This window comes from Adiantum capillus-veneris, chromosome 5, assembly GCF_014529385.1.
Source record: "Adiantum capillus-veneris isolate H3 chromosome 5, ASM1452938v2, whole genome shotgun sequence".
Lineage (NCBI taxonomy): Eukaryota > Viridiplantae > Streptophyta > Polypodiopsida > Polypodiales > Pteridaceae > Adiantum > Adiantum capillus-veneris.
In genome coordinates this window covers 15,387,238-15,392,588 of record NC_140935.1, presented here as the reverse complement: position 1 = coordinate 15,392,588, position 5,351 = coordinate 15,387,238, and the positions used below count along the sequence as shown (strand labels likewise).

At 39.8% G+C, this 5,351-nt stretch overlaps 1 pseudogene; it reads left to right on the top strand.

The window, feature by feature from the left end:
* The first annotated feature begins 4,562 nt into the window (after nucleotides 1-4,562).
* On the top strand, nucleotides 4,563-5,064 carry LOC147456917 (uncharacterized; annotated as a pseudogene).
* The last annotated feature ends 287 nt before the right edge of the window (nucleotides 5,065-5,351 follow it).

Sequence of the window (5,351 nt, the reverse complement as noted above, 5' to 3'; positions counted from 1 at the left end):
CCTTATCTCTATTCATTGGTAATATGGATTAATAAAGAGTAGTTAGGGATTCCGATCCTTATTGAGAGCTTCACCAAAAACTCTTTGTGTTCTCCTTCCTTACACAACACGTCAAGCATGCATGCATCTACGGATGCACTCTTCACAGGGGGTATCAGAGCCAATTGGTTGCTGGCGAGAAAGCTTCATTGTTGTGAGTGCTTTGTGCACTATTTGGAGCTGATTTGCAGCCCTTCTTGAGTGCTTATGGAGGAGAGTATTCAACGAGACTAATGTCCTTTGATAGGCACACATTGGAGTGCATTGGTGTGTGCTCAACAGGATTTGGAGCAAGAAATTTGTAGCCACGTATGGGATTATGGACCTGAGATCTTCAGTTTGTGTTTAGCTCATTCAAAAGATGATTTTGCTAAGATTTGGGACCATATTTTTGTGCTTATTTAACCCAAAGTATGGCAAGTTAGCAAAAACATATTTTCACCAAGTATCTTTTTTGGCTCAAAAAAACGGATTTTTGGCCATAATTTCATCATACATACTCAGATATGCACAATCCAAGAGTCATTTTGGGGGTTTTTGCACATTCTAAATGCAATGGCAGTGTCCATTTGACCTAATTATGAGCACATTTTCCACATCAATGTGCATGACATCAACAGTATCCTCACACACACATACACAAAAATGCTCCGATTTATAGCTTCGACGACTACGGCATCTTCAAGCAGGCAAGACACTTATATCCAGTTGTGGATCTCAGCATTGACACCTAGTTTTGCGGCATCAACAACCCGTTTTCCCGACGAGTTTCCCGGCTTGTGGCGTCGACTTCTCCTCTAACATTGACGTGCATGGGTGAGGTGCCTCTTTCATAGAGGAGTGACACTCGGCATCGGCATCGACTTTGATGACATCAACTACAAGTTTTCACACACTCTCTAGCATTGTAGAGAGTGACAAATAGAGACAGCTTGTCAGTAGTAGTGAGAGGCCGGTTACAGATTGCGATTAACAGTACTCGCATGTGTTTCTAAAAGTAGTTTATTTTGGATTTCTATTTGCATTTGGCCATGATGTATGGTCTCTATGGTACTACCTATGCATAGCCATAGATTCTTTCTTAGGGACAACTCTCAAATATAGATTAACACTCACAGGGACGATCACACATTCTCTTGACACAACAGATTTGCCGACCATCTTTGAGTGTGAACCATTACAATTTCCAGTGGGAGTTTAGACGCATATGGTTTATGTGTGACTAGCATTTGAGTGCTTATGCTCTACTGAAAGCATTTTTCTCCCCACAGAGAATGCTCACTTGAGTATAGATTTTTCTTGCATCTCATTGGTGCACCTATTTGAGCATGTGTCATGCGGTCTTGCAATGACAGTGTCACATTTTGGATGTACATTATGTTATAGATATTGCCGGTTGTACCTCATTGTACAACCAATTTTGGCATGTTAAGACAGTTCTGTCGTTTCTAAGACTCGATTTGGAAGAGCCTTTCTAAGACTGTGGCTAGTCAAGTCTGCATAACCTTTTGTGAGGGTCATTGCGTGAGATTATTTGAAGCCGAGTACCAAAGGCCAAGTTACCCCAATGTGAGGTGGATTAGGTTGCTAGAGATCTCCATTTGTTGCCTCACCATAGGACATTTATAGATGGGTATAGGTGCGTTGATGCCAAGTTGGCAGTCTTTTGATAGTTTCTTTGAGCAAAATATACTAGTTTATGCCTAGTCAACACTCTTGTTGGTTTATGCATTGTTTTTGCTTAAATTCTCTTGAGATTTTGATTTGGGTACAGAGGAGACTCTACTGAATCTTTCCCACAATTCCTCTAGTTTGCTTACAACCCCCTTTTGCATTGACATTGCAGTGGGTTGTGCTGAGTTTCTAGTTGAGATTTTGATCTCTGAGTAGAGGAGACTTTGCTAAAATTTTCACAAGTTCTTAGCATTACTCTCTTGTTGTTATCTCTTGTGAAGAAGATTACTGCATCAAGAAATTTGATTGCACAAATTTCACTATATCAAAATTCTTGATGTCCTAATCAAAAAAGGACTTATAGTCCTATTGAAAGAGCACAAAGAGTGTTTGGACAGTGATGATCAATGGGAAGAGCTTGATGCTCATGCCATGGAAACTATTAAGTTGCATCTTGGTGAGTGTATTTTCTTCGAGATTATGGACAAAACCAATGCTAAAGAACCATGCGAGTGTTTATGCTCAGCATGGGATGGTAAGAGTGCATATAACAAAGTGTTTCTAATGAAGAAGCTTATGTGTAGAAGGTAGCAGTGTCAATTCACACCTGAACAAGTTAACAATGTGTTTACTTCAGTTGACATCAAAGAGGCTTAGTTTCTATGATGAAACAAAAGAAACATTTTCTTGCTATGTTCTTTGCCTCCATCATGGAATACAACACTACCATTAGTAACTCCATCCCTACGGAAAAGCTTGTTTTTATTGATTTTATTAGCTCTTTGCTCACGAAAGAGATTCAACGTCAATCTCTTGACATTAGTGGGCATGGTGATACATATATGGCAATCGAAGTAGCTAGAGGAACAATCAAAGGTAGTCAATCTCTTGACAATAGTGGGCATGGTGTTGCGTATATGACAAGTGGAAGTAGCCAGAGGAACAATCAAAGGTAGAGAGTTCATAGTCACAGTTGCGGTTATTCTTAGTATCGCAATATTGCATGTAGCAAGAGCAATGGGCGTGACACAAAGAACATTGAATGCTATCATTTTCATAACAAAGGACACATGAAAGAGGATATCCATTTTTTGTAAACATAGAAGGGTAAAGCCATTGTCCTAAGTTTTGCACCTCCTAAGAGCAAGATGAAGATAGAGAAGCTCAATGTTGTTGAGTCTTCACATGTTGATGTTGTTCCTAACATGTTGCAATCGTCAACTGTATTGGTACTCAGTTTTAATTTGAGTTTAGAGACGTTGTTATCTCTTGACAAATGCTATATTTAGAATTGGATTATTAACTCAGGTGCTAGTTTTCACAAGGATTAGTTCTCCAATTATGCTTCTACACATGGTTCAGTTAAGCTAGGTGATACTTATACTCTTGAGTTATGTGAAATTGGAGATGTGAAATTGCATATTTCCAATGGTATTGAGTTCATGATGTGAGGTGTTAGACATGTGCCAAAGCTAAGAGCTTGGTTTCAGCAAGATAGCTTGATGATCTTGGATACACTATAGTGTTTGGAAATGGTTTCTAGAATATCATAAAAGCTAGCTTGGCCATGCTTAAAGGACAAGACTATGGCTCATTATATTCCTTGTATATCTCTTCTATGAAAGAGACATACAAGGATAAGATTATGGCTCATTATATTCCTTGTATGTCTCTTCTATGAAAGAGAACTCTATCTATGTAGTCGAGCTGCCTTCTATTGAGTTGTGGCATAGTCAGCTTGATCATATGAGTCACAAGAAAATGAAGCAATTACAGTGGTTTGTCTATATCCCTGTGTTATTCTATTCTAACTTTAGTTTGTGTGAACATTATATACACAAGAAACAAACTAGGCTTACCTCATTGCCATTAACACTAGTCCTGTAATTGGACACTAAAGTGTCGTGAGACACTAAAATGTCGTGCAAACACATTAAAAGGTGTGATTTTTTAGGAAGGGAAAATTTACCATGAATGACTGGAAAGCTAGCCTAGGTTGTCTCTCAAGACTTGAAAAAACATCCTTATTTCTTTAAAAGCCATAAAACTACCTAATTAGCTTGTAATTAAAGCATTTTTTGGTAAGTTTTTTATAATTGCATGGCTTTGGCTATGGAGCCTTGGAGGGGAGAAGGTTGGAAAAAGGCAACCATCGGGATGAGCAAGGCCATCGAATGATTCACATTGAACCCATCAAATAATGCTCAACTGCGCACTCTTATCTCGAAAAAAGCATGGCTAACTCTACAGAGCAAAAACCTGCTCTCTGGAGCGTTTTTTGCAAAAATACTAGAGCACGATATCGTTGTTTATGTTGGTTCATAGCGCTTTGTGGTGGCAACCAAGAATTCCACCCTCCTCTCGGTTGCACCTGCGCTAAGTTGTGGGATGCCCTCCTTGCAATTTTGCTCTATCCAGCCACGGAGTTTGGGCTTGCATTGGTAAAGAAGACTCATCCTCTTGATTGGCAAGAAAAGTGCTAGGCAGGTAGAATAATTCCATTCAATGCATGCAAACAGTTGTTTAAGTGTGCCTTTGAAGGCGACTCCACTCCCTACATGCTATCATGGGAGTCCTTGTGAGTGCATCTTATTTTGATTGTTGATGCAAGTGTGGAGGCACCTCATCAATGCATTGCAGATGTGGATGATGAGTTTACTTTGGCAGAGTTTTTGGCATCCCAAAAGAGGGATGCTCTAAATGTAAGTTCAAATGTATTGCCGAATGCGGGCATGCCACTTGTGTCTGATGCGGTTGAAATAACTTTTGAGTATGCTTATATGATGAATGTGATGGATGTTATGGATGATGCATTGAATTTCAATGTTGTGGATATACATGAGAAATCTATGGCTATGGATGTTTTGGGTGTGTCTCTAATTTCTTCTATTGCAAGCTTGCCACTTGGTGAATTGCCAAGTGTGCCCTCTCTAGTTGCTAAGAGTGGTTGACCTCCTAAGAAGAGAATTGTGGGTAGAGGCCGACCAAGGGCAATATATGCCAAAGAATGTTTTGGTAGTCATGCGGATGCAACTAATGTTGATGCCTCTAAATTTAGTACTAGCGTTCATGCCAAAGTAGGTGCTCGGTTTTTTGGTGGATGAGGATCTTGTAAGACATTGTGATGTTGTGGAGGCAAATGCAAGGAGGCGAAATGCTAATGCTCATGTTGAGAGTAGTCATGCTCACAAGAAGGGGAAGAAGATTCTCAAGAAGCGGGGCACTTCACAGAAGCATGTTGTAAAAGAGGGTTGACATGTGGATGCTATGCAAGATGGTGATGATTCTAGAGCTGAACATGCATTCGTAGGCGAGGAAGAAGAGTGTGAAGATGAGATTTTGGAGGCATAAGGTCTATTCTTGTGGGATTCTTATGATGAGGGTGATTGGTTAAATGTAAGCTTTCCAGCTTCGAAGAGCGGTGATAAAATGCCTGTGGAGCCTGAAGGAACATTCAAAATACTACCATCAGTTTTGGATACTGTGGGTCCAGATTTGGGACAGGTTCCAAGAGAGTTTACAGAGATTCAGTTTTTTTCCCAGCTCTATTTCCTCTTTATTTGGTACACACAATTGTGGCTAAAACAAATAGATATGCAATTGAAAAACGTGAAAAGGTTTTGGCAAAGCATGAGTCA